Genomic DNA, 12183 nt, shown 5'->3' with positions numbered 1-12183 from the left:
TTGATGCGAGACGGTTATTCATTTAAATCAGAGAATAATGGTTGTTCTATTTATATGAGTAATATCTTTTATGGTCATGCACCCTTGAAGAGTGGTCTATTTTTGATGAATCTCGATAGTAGTGATACACATATTCATAGTGTTGAAGCCAAAAGATGCAGAGTTGATAATGATAGTGCAACTTATTTGTGGCACTACCGTTTAGGTCATATCGGTGTAAAGCGCATGAAGAAACTCCATACTGATGGTCTTTTGGAACCACTTGATTATGAATCACTTGGTACTTGCGAACCGTGCCTCATGGGCAAGATGACCAAAACGCCGTTCTCCGGTACTATGGAGAGAGCAACAGATTTGTTGGAAATCATACATACAGATGTATGTGGTCCGATGAATGTTGAGGCTCGTGGCGGATATCATTATTTTCTCACCTTCATAGATGATTTAAGCAGATATGGGTATATCTACTTAATGAAGCATAAGTCTGAAACATTTGAAAAGTTCAAAGAATTTCAGAGTGAAGTTGAAAATCATCGTAACAAGAAAATAAAGTCTCTATGATCTGATCGTGCAGGAGAATATTTGAGTTACGAGTTTGGTCTACACTTAAAACAATGTGGAATAGTTTCGCAACTCACGCCACCCAGAACACCACAGCGTAATGGTGTGTCCGAACATCGTAATCGTACTTTACTTGATATGGTGCGATCTATGATGTCTCTTACAGATTTACCGCTATCGTTTTAGGGTTATGCTTTAGAGACGGCCACATTCGCGTTAAATAGGGCACCGTCGAAATCCGTTGAAACGACACCTTATGAGAAACCAAAGTTGTTGTTTCTTAAAGTTTGGGGCTGCGATGCTTATCTGAAAAAGCTTCAACCTGATAAGCTCGAATCCAAATCGGAGAAATGTGTCTTCATAGGATACCCAAAGGAGACAGTTGGGTACACCTTCTATCACAGATCCGAAGGCAAGACATTCGTTGCTAAGAATGGATCCTTTCTAGAGAAGGAGTTTCTCTCGAAAGAAGTGAGTGGGAGGAAAGTAGAACTTGATGAGGTAACTGTACCTACTCCCTTATTGGAAAATAATACATCACAGGAACCGGTTTCTATGACGTCAAAACCAACTAGTGAGGAAGTTGATGATGATGATCATAGAACTTCAGATCAAGTTAATACAGAACCTCGTAGGTCAAACAGAGTAAGATCCGCACCAGAGTGGTATGGTAATCCTATTCTGGAAGTCATGCTACTAGATCATGATGAACCTACGAACTATGAAGAAGCGATGGTGAGCCCAGATTCCGCAGAATGGCTTGAAGCCATGAAATCTGAGATGGGATCCATGTATGAGAACAAAGTATGGACTTTGGTTGACTTGCCCGATGGTCGGCAAGCAATTGAGAATAAATGGATCTTCAAGAAGAAGACTGACGCTGACGGTAATGTTACTGTCTACAAAGCTCAACTTGTTGCAAAAGGTTTTCGACAAGTTCAAGGGGTTGACTACGATGAGACCTTCTCACCCGTACCGATGCTTAAGTCTGTCCGAATCATGTTAGCAATTGCCGCTTTTTATGATTATGAAATTTGGCAAATGGATGTAAAAACTGCATTCCTGAATGGATTTCTGGAGGAAGAGTTGTATATGATGCAACCAGAAGGTTTTATCGATCCAAAGGGAGCTAAAAAAGTGTGCAAGCTCCAGCGATCCATTTATGGACTGGTGCAAGCCTCTCGGAGTTGGAACAAACGTTTTGATAGTGTGATCAAAGCATTTGGGTTTATACAGACTTTTGGAGAAGCCTGTATTTACAAGAAAGTGAGTGGGAGCTTTGTAGCATTTCTAATATTATATGTGGATGACATATTATTGATTGGAAATGATATAGAATTTCTGGATAGCATAAAGGGATACTTGAATAAAAGTTTTTCAATGAAAGACCTCGGTGAAGCTGCTTACATATTGGGCATTAAGATCTACAGAGATAGATCAAGACGCTTAATTGGACTTTCACAAAGCACATACCTTGACAAAGTTTTGAAGAAGTTCAAAATGGATCAAGCAAAGAAAGGGTTCTTGCCTGTATTGCAAGGTGTGAAGTTGAGTAAGACTCAAAGCCCGACCACTGCAGAAGATAGAGAGAAAATGAAAAGTGTTCCCTATGCTTCAGCCATAGGCTCTATCATGTATGCAATGCTGTGTACCAGACCTGATGTGTGCCTTGCTATAAGTCTAGCAGGGAGGTACCAAAGTAATCCAGGAGTGGATCACTGGACAGCGGTCAAGAACATCCTGAAGTACCTGAAAAGGACTAAGGATATGTTTCTCGTATATGGAGGTGACAAAGAGCTCATCGTAAATGGTTACGTTGATGCAAGCTTTGACACTGATCCGGACGATTCTAAATCGCAAACCGGATACGTGTTTACATTAAACGGTGGAGCTGTCAGTTGGTGCAGTTCAAAGTAAAGCGTCGTGGCGGGATCTACGTGTGAAGCGGAATACATAGCTGCTTCGGAAGGAGCCAATGAAGGAGTCTGGATGAAGGAGTTCATATCCGATCTAGGTGTCATACCTAGTGCATCGGGTCCAATGAAAATCTTTTGTGACAATACTGGAGTGATTGCCTTAGCGAAGGAATCCAGATTTCACAAGAGGACCAAACACATCAAGAGACGCTTCAATTCCATCCGGGATCTAGTCCAGGTGGGAGACATAGAGATTTGCAAGATACATACGGATCTGAATGTTGCAGACCCTTTGACTAAGCCTCTTCCACGAGCAAAACATGATCAACACCAAGACTCCATGGGTGTTAGAATCATTACTATGTAATCTAGATTATTGACTCTAGTGCAAGTGGGAGACTGAAGGAAATATGCCCTAGAGGCAATAATAAAGTTATTATTTATTTCCTTATATCATGATAAATGTTTATTATTCATGCTAGAATTGTATTAACCGGAAACATAATACATGTGTGAATATATAGACAAACAGAGTGTCACCAGTATGCCTCTACTTGACTAGCTTGTTAATCAAAGATGGTTATGTTTCCTAACCATGAACAAGGAGTTATTATTTGATTAACAAGGCCACATCATTAGTTGAATGATCTGATTGACATGACCCATTCCATTAGCTTAGCACCCGATCGTTTAGTATGTTGCTATTGCTTCCTTCATGACTTATACATGTTCCTATGACTATGAGATTATGCAACTCCCGTTTACCGGAGGAACACTTTGTGTGCTACCAAACGTCACAACGTAACTGGGTGATTATAAAGGTGCTCTACAGGTGTCTCCGAAGGTACTTGTTGAGTTGGCGTATTTCGAGATTAGGATTTGTCACTCCGAATGTCGGAGAGGTATCTCTGGGCCCTCTCGGTAATGCACATCACTTAAGCCTTGCAAGCATTGCAACTAATGAGTTAGTTGCGAGATGATTTATTACGGAACGAGTAAAGAGACTTGCCGGTAACGAGATTGAACTAGGTATTGGATACCGACGATCGAATCTCGGGCAAGTAACATACCGATGACAAAGGGAACAACGTATGTTGTTATGCGGTCTGACCAATAAAGATCTTCATAGAATATGTAGGAACCAATATGGGCATCCAGGTCCCGCTATTGGTTATTGACCGGAGACGTGTCTCGGTCATGTCTACATTGTTCTCGAACCGTAGGGTCCGCACGCTTAAGGTTTCGATGACAGTTATATTATGAGTTTATGTATTTTGATGTACCGAAGGTTGTTCGGAGTCACGGATGTGATCACGGACATGACGAGGAGTCTCGAAATGGTCGAGACATAAAGATTGATATATTGGACGGATATATTTGGACACCGGAAAGGTTCCGGATGAGATTGGGATTATACCGGAGTTCCGGGAGGTTACCGGAACCCCCCGGTAAGTATATGGGCCTTATTGGGCCTTAGTGGAAGGGAGGGAGAAGGAGCAAAGGAGGGGGCGCCCCCCCCCCCAAGCCCAATCCGAATTCGGAGGGGGGCCGCCCCCCCTTTCCTTCTCTCCTCCCCCCTTCTTCCTTCCCTCTCCTACTCCTAATAGGAAAGGGGGGCCAAACCTACTTGGAGTAGGTTTGGCCCCCCTAGGGCGCGCCTCCCCTCTTGGCCGGCCCCCTCCTCCCTCCCTCCTTTATATACGGGGGCGGGGGGCACCCCATAGACACACAGGTTGATCATCGTGATCGTTCCTTAGCCGTGTGCGGTGCCCCCCTCCACGATATTACACCTCGGTCATATTGTAGCGGTGCTTAGGCGAAGCCCTGCGACAGTTGAACATCAAGATCGTCACCACGCCGTTGTGCTGACAAAACTCCTCCCCGTACCTCTGCTGGATCGGAGTTCGGGGTGCGTCATCGAGCTGTACGTGTGTCAAGAACTCGGAGGTGCCGGAGTAACGGTGCTTGGATCGGTTGGATCGGGAAGACGTACGACTACTTCCTCTACGTTGCGTCAACGCTTCCGCTTCGGTCTACGAGGGTACGTAGACAACACTCTCCCCTCTCGTTGCTATGCATCACCATGATCTTGCGTGTGCGTAGGAATTTTTTTGAAATTACTACGTTCCCCAACACCGTGTCTGCAGACAGTGACCAGTCAAGCCTCAAATAATCAATTCTACAACCAGATCCCTCAAATTAGAAATCTCAAATCCATACTATTACATTCAATGTAAACCGATCTTTAAGCGGAGTTTGCCAGGCTCCGTCATGCCCATGTACGGCGGCCAGCTGCACTTCCCAGAGTGTTGGTCCGGTAACCGGCGAGGTGGAGTAGGACATGGGACACGAGCCGGCTCACGGGACACAAGGTGCTACCATCTCCCATGCCCTACTCTTCCTCGTTTGAGTCCGGAACCCTGACAGTGCTGGTGGACATCAGGTCAATAATGGATCCGTCCTAGGAGGAGCCGACGACATCCACCACGACGCGGTTGCGGTGCTTGCACTGGTGCACCATATGGAGCGCCGGAGAATGCGACTTTGCCTTGTCAATGTCCACCGCCCCCTCCGTTTGTGCGCAAGAATTATATCGGGAAGAATTTAATTTGCTGAGGATGACATTGTGCGCAAGTGCCTCCATTTGTGCAACCTCCGGTCCTATAAGTTCCATCTTGTGGAGAAAAAAAAGAGAAAGAATCATCGCATTTTACGATAAGGAGCTGCCATGACCTCCTGTTGTTCATCGGGAGGGCTGATCTGAAGTCTGTTTGGGGCTCCAAAGAAGGGGATTGGTCACCATCATCGTCAACAAGCCTTCTCCATCAACAATCCATGATGCTCACCACCGGGAGTGAGTAATTTCTTTGTAGGCTTGTTGCACGGTGATGGAGATGGATGAGATTTGTCATGTAATCGAGTCAATTTGTTAGGGCTTGACCCATAGTATCCACTATGTTGTGAGATTGATGTTCCTATGACTTTGTTATGTTTAATGCTTGTCACTAGGGCCCAAGTGCCACGATTTTAGATCTGAACCCTTTATGTTTTCATCAATATATTCGATTTCTTGATCCTATCTGCTAGTTGTATGCACTTGTTATAGTTCTGAACCGTATACCACAAGATGACAATAATTGGGATACTCTCCGGGGATGACTGTAATTCGAGGAGTTCATGTATTCACTATGTGTTAATGCTTTATCTGGTTCCCTATTAAAAGAATGCCTTAATTACCCTTAGATTTCCTTATGGACCCCGCTGTAATGGGAGGATAGGACAAAAGATGTTATCCAAGTTCTTATTATAATCATGTATGACTATATACGAAATACATGCCAACATTGAATTGATGAATTGGAGCTATTGTGTATCGTTCTAGGTTGTGATTGTTGCATGATGAATGTAATCCATACAAATATCCATCGCTGATCCAATGCCTACACTTTGCTCGTATTGTCTTTACTAAGTAACTACTATCGCTACTGTTGTTACAATCACTACAAAACTGCTTACCGTTATTACTGCTGCTATTAAAACTATCAAACTACTGTGGTACTAAATACTTCCTTGCAGAGAAACAACTTTCTAGGTGTGGTTTAGTTGAGAACTCAACTGCTAAGGCTTATAAATATTCTTTGGCTCCCCTTGTGTTAAATCAATAAATTGGGTGAAATACTACCCTCGAAGAATATGGCGATCCCCTATACTCCTCTGGATCATCAACCCCCCTCCCCCCGCTGCAGGCATGGTTACCACTGACCGGGCAAGCCGCCACCCCAAGGGGTCCAGATCTGGGCATAGAGAGCACCCAGACCAAGCATGGCAGCTCACCACGATGCCCGAACCACCACGCCTCGCTAACCACCCTCTCCGTCGAGCGCCACCAGTCCCAGGTCACAGCCACGGGGACCACCGACCATGGTTGTTGTCGCTGTTGATCCCAAGCTAGGCCTAGTACTAGCGAGAGCCCGCCGCCCCCAGCAGCCCGGAAGCCCAGTACGTTTGCATCAAAATGATGGTCAATCATGCAGCAGGATTCTGGTTTCTGGGAACCTTCTAGAAGGCTCTGCCCAATTTTTTCTTCATTTTCATTTTCTTTCAGTTGTTTCCTTTACCAGGTTTTTATTTCAGCATTTCTTATCAAAAGTTTTATATATTTTTCCCCAAAAAATCAGATTTCTTTTGTAAAATCGAAAATCTAAAAAAGGCTCACAATTGTTTCAGAAAATGTTCTCAAAATTCCAAAAATACAATTTTTTTAACCGTCTGCTTTTAAATATTTTTTGTGTTTTTGGAAACCAGAATGAAACAACCAACGCGTTAGGAACTAGGACCGGAAAATTACCCTACCGAGCGTTGATGTGTCCCGATGGATTTTCCTAATGTTTTGAGGCAGAGAGCATCAAGGACTCCCATCCAAAATGTGACATATGTCGGTTGTGCTTCATTCGGACTCTATGCTGCTATTTCTAAGACAATCGTTGGGCCACTATTTCCTTTTCATTTTTTTCTTCTTGTAAAGTGTATTTTAGTCTCCTCTGAATGAATTCTCATAAGAAGAATGGACAACAAAACTGGTCTCACTATGAACAAGTTTATAAATAAAAATCGACTCGACTGCATGATCAATAACCAATTGGCGGCAAATGTGGTGTTGCGTTGTGTTCTGTAGTTTTCCCCATGTTTCGTTCTTTCATATTTTCAATTCAAAGCTTTTTTTCAAACAATATGATGATGAAGCAACGGTTTGGTAACATGTCTTGCAACAACATTGTCCTCGGATGTAGATCATAGGCTCTCACCCTATATTGAGGTAGGTACCTCTTCAAAACCTTTGCGGCTAGTCCACCTTTTTGCAAGTCCGCCTTCTTTGATTTTCTCACTGGATTTATCAAGTCTGATATACTTTGTTCATTTAAGTATTGTCGGGTAACCGTAGAAGGCAAATCTCTATGCATAAGAGCATCTGTGTAGCCCATTCCCCAAAGTTATATTTAGTCTAAAAGTTCGTGGTTTGGGGAGTTAAGCCCCATCTAACTTATCCCCAAACCAATAATCCCCCAAATTTTGATATTTCCAACTCAATTTTTCTTACTTTTCATCTCCATAAACTCAAACCTCTAACCCATTTTTGCTCTAGAAATAATACTTTTCAGTAAACTTGGGCCAGCACCCAACCTTCCCCTTGGTGCCGACTTGCCTCTCTTTGCCGCCGCCCTTAATTGGCCGCAGAAAACCGCTCCATCGCTCGCATCTTCTCCTCATTCTTTGGTGCTGTAATCATCATTTTCGTTGTCGTCAAAGTCCTCTTTGGCCGGGAGACTATGTCCACCAATCGTTTCCACCTCGTCACCTACTCTGGCCAGGCCGCCCACCAACGCCTGGCTAGTTACACCAACTTTGTCACTTTTATAAAAAGATGATGCTGACATCAATTATAAGATACATATTAGCTCTGTTTGTGGGTCATACTACTTTTATTTGTTATTTTTTACTTCGCCTTGCCTGCGTTAAAATGAATCAGCCACGCCCTCTTTACCCTAGACTTCATTGTCGTCATCTGATTGAGTATATGACCAAAATTTTATCTCCTAAACCTAGCACCGCTATTAGATCTAATTAGGAAGTAGAGAAGTCTGATTTTAAACCAATATTGTATTTCTGTAAAATAATTTATACAAAACTTCTATATTTGTACAATACTTATTCTTAATATGTTGTAGTCTTATTGAGTATAATTTACATAATGATCATAATTAACACTTAACATTGTTGCTAAATAGTAGTTAGTGTGTTTTATTTTATATACAATTGTAATATATGCGCTACTGCTTTGTACTAAATTTAGACTTTATTGTACAAACATATCCTCCATGAATTATTTTTTATGTGTGCATAAATAGATAGTTAGAATTGTGCCCATGTGTGTATGTCTATTCACGCATATTTTCTTTCTTGAATATGATAGTAGATATCTCTACAGCCTGCAGTCAAACAAAAATATCTTTGTAGATTTTTCTTGTAAATTATTAGGAAAGCATATTTGTAGAAACTTAGAATATAAATTGGATCGACGACAATAATTCTTCAACAATGCTTTGGTGGTGAAAATACTGATTGTCGAATCTTTGAATATTTGGGTGGCAGAATCTTCGAGTATAGGTTGACATTTAGAAAGTCAACCTATACTCAACGGTCCACAATTTTATCTATGCAGGAAGAGTGAAAACATCAACGGTCCACGAGTAGAAGCAGTACCCAACGTCCCTTCAGGGACATCCATTAAAACTAAAACGATACAAAGAAGATTAGCATGCCCGCTCATCGAGGACGACATGCACATATTGAGAAATGATCTAAACTTTACAGAAAACAGTACCCACCGTGGAGCCCAGACCGCCCTAAGGTGTTAGCACCTCATGCGCTTTAAGCGAGACAGGGGAAGCCTCGCGATGGGGGAGCCCCAAATGGGCCGGCCCAGCCATGCGGGAGACCACGGCATGTTTTTTGTTTATTTTTTCTGTTTTTGTTCTCTTTTTTGCTTTATTTTTTACTTTCCTTTATACTTCAAAATATTCTACGTAATATTCAAAATATTCTAGGTAAAACTGTGTCTATCATAACTTGCCACATAACTAGTTAAGTCTTACTAAACATTTAACGGTTTAAAAGTAAGTAAAAAATATGAAATAAATAGGGGAGCTTCACTCTAATATAATGAATTTTTATAATGCATATAAAAATGTTAATCAAGCATTTGGAAAATATTAAGCTTTTATAGAAAAATGTTGACCATGTATTAAAAAATGATAAATTTTTTGAATCATGTATATAAAAATGTTAATCAAGCATTTAAAAAATTGAACAAGTGTTTAAAAAATGTGTATAGAAAAAATGTTGAATATGTATTAAAATGTAAATTTTGTATTGGAAAAATGTTTTACATGTGTTAGAAATATGTTATGAAATATACAAAAATTGTAGAATGAGAAACCAAAAGAAACAAAGAAAACCCAAAAACTATAAAAACTAAAGAATAAAAGAAAGAAAATGAGAAAAAAAATTAAAACCATGAAAAAAGCAAAAAGAAATCAGAATGAAAACGAATTATAATGACAAAAGGAGAAAGCTAGAGAAAATAAGAAAGCCAAAAGAAGATTGAAAGAAACGAAAAAATGGAGAAATAAAAAAATAACCTCTGGTTCTTTACCTCAAGTAGAGTGCACCTCCTATGTAAACATGAAGTCAACACTGGCGCATTGGCTAGCAGCTCTACGCACTATTGAAACTGCCCAGGTTTGAATATCCTGCATCCTCATTTTCTTGCTACTTTTTCCATTTCTCTATGCGCCGGTAGGCCGGGCGCCCCGATTAGTCGAAATGTTTCTGGGAGAGAAATCTCGAAATCACTAATTGATAAGTACTCCTTGCAAATATAACTCCCACCTCCTCAGGTTAGGACAAGTGGCGCGCTGCATGTGCGTCACTTGTCGCAACCTGGATGTTTCCCTTTTTTTCGTATATCCGTTTATTTAAAATAATTTATCTCTTAAACCGTGCATCCAAATCTCGAACCGGTTTCACACTAGGATTCCTTACGTCGAGATCTTCAAAACTAGATCCCATGCTGACAGATTTTGAAGAATTTTTTTTCTTTTCCGAAAGAGGCGCGGTCGTGCCTATTGCCAAAGCACACCCGTGCCTCTCGCGGAAACAAAGCCGAACCTCTCGTGAAAGAAAAAAAAAATCAGAAAACACGTTTTTTCGTTTCTGAGAGACACGGCCGTGCCTCTCGCAAAAGCACAACCGTGCTTCTCATGGAAGCAAAATTGTGCCTCTCGCAGAAGCAAAAAAACATAAAACACATTTTTTTCCATTTCCGAGAGGCATGGACGTGCCTCTCACGAAATCACAACCGTGCCTCTCGCGGAAGCAAAACCATGCCTCCCGCCGAAGGAAAAAAAACAGAAAATACATTTTTTTCGGTTTCCAAGAGGCACGGCCGTGCCTCTCGCAGAAACAAAACGGTGCCTCTCGTGGAAGCCAAAAAAAATAGAAAACACGTTTTTTTCGTTTTCGAGAGGCATGGCCGTGCCTCTCACGGAAGGAAAAAAAATAGAAGATGCGTTTTTGTTTTCCGTTTCCAAGATGCATGGTCGTGCTTCTAGCGGAAGCAAAACCATGCCTCTCGCTGAAGGAAAAAACCATGTCTCATATATTTATTGTTTTGCCCATTTGAGACTTCATGTGAGCCATAATGGTAGTCCATATGAGTATATTATAGAATCATATAGATAGTCACAGCCAGAGATAATAGAGTGCCTACTTGATTCACCATAAAAAAGATTACTTACATAGTATGGACCCAAGTTATTTATTTGGCACTATTATGTACCGAACCAATCATCGTAAACTAATAACATAAGAACCACACGTCAAACGGATTTAGCTATTATGGAGGATTGCATGTCGGTATGGATCCATATCATCCCATAATATTTCTATTTGGGGTCGCTCCACATCAAGTAGATTATGACCTATAACTTGATGTACACAAAGTTTTATTTGTAAATTATATACAGGCAGTTTTAACGATTAGTACGTGTAACACACGATGCATATAGAGGATACATCTATGAATAACAAAGAGCTCATACAAATCATCTTCTAACTAATATATATACAACTTTGTCTTTTAGATGTTTCAATAAATTCAAGGGCAAAGATGGGCGCTTCAACAAGGACATAACTACTAGCGAACCAAGGGACTTGTTGTGTTTATATAACGCTGCTTACCTTTCAATTCATGGTGAATCGGAACTCGATGATGCCATCTCTTTTGCAAGGGAACATCTTGAATCGATGAGTGGCAGTATTAAGTATCCCTTATCTGAGCAAATCAAACGGAGCCTTGAGATACCATACCCACGGACTTTGAAAAGAATGGTTGCGCCATACTGCCTCTATCCAAAAAAGCTTGTCCCTCAAATGAATGTATCTAGCACTAACTTGGTGCTAGATACATCCATTTGAGGGACAAATTTGGGACAAGATTTTTCGGACGGAGGGAGTATTATATTGCAGAGTACAAACACGAGCAAGCATGCAACCTGTCATTGCTAGAGCTTGCAAAGCTTGAGTTTAATCTCCTGCACCATCTTCACTAGCGGGAGCTGAAGGCTTTTTGTCGGTATAAGCTCTGTCATGGTTTGACTTTGACATATATAAACTTAGTTATGTATAATGAGTGATATGTCTCCCTGATTCTGTCCTTTAATAAACTTAGTTATATATAAAATTTCACCAGGGGGATTTGTCTCCCTGATTCTGTCCTTCAATAATAAGTGAAATGTATAATTACATTTGGATAACACAATTGCCCCGCATTCTCAAAGTTTGATTTTGTACACCAACTATAAAGTTTTTCCCCCTCTAGGGAACAACTATCACCAGGGTGTGAATGCTATTGTGGTTTAGGTCAAAATTATGTACGAATTAAGTATTGTAACATTTGCTCATCGCTCTATATGGTTTACATCATAGTTTTTCAGGAGCAGTATGGGTTATGCTTATCCTAAAATCAATGCCCAACTATATAATTTACATGGATACAGTTTGTTTTCGGTACATTAGCGGTTCAGAGTAATAGAATTTCCACGTGAATCAACCATATATAACTCACTAGTCTGGCACGGCAGTGTAA

The 12183-nt window shown here is 41.0% G+C and overlaps 1 non-coding gene across 1 annotated transcript; it reads left to right on the top strand.

The window, feature by feature from the left end:
• The first annotated feature begins 8743 nt into the window (after positions 1–8743).
• On the top strand, positions 8744–8846 carry LOC123047735 (U6 spliceosomal RNA). Its single transcript, XR_006423108.1, has one exon. It is a non-coding gene; the product is annotated as a U6 spliceosomal RNA (small nuclear RNA).
• The last annotated feature ends 3337 nt before the right edge of the window (positions 8847–12183 follow it).

This window comes from Triticum aestivum, chromosome 2B (genome assembly GCF_018294505.1).
Source record: "Triticum aestivum cultivar Chinese Spring chromosome 2B, IWGSC CS RefSeq v2.1, whole genome shotgun sequence".
NCBI classification, from domain to species: Eukaryota; Viridiplantae; Streptophyta; class Magnoliopsida; order Poales; family Poaceae; genus Triticum; species Triticum aestivum.
This window is presented reverse-complemented; position numbering and strand designations above follow the sequence as displayed.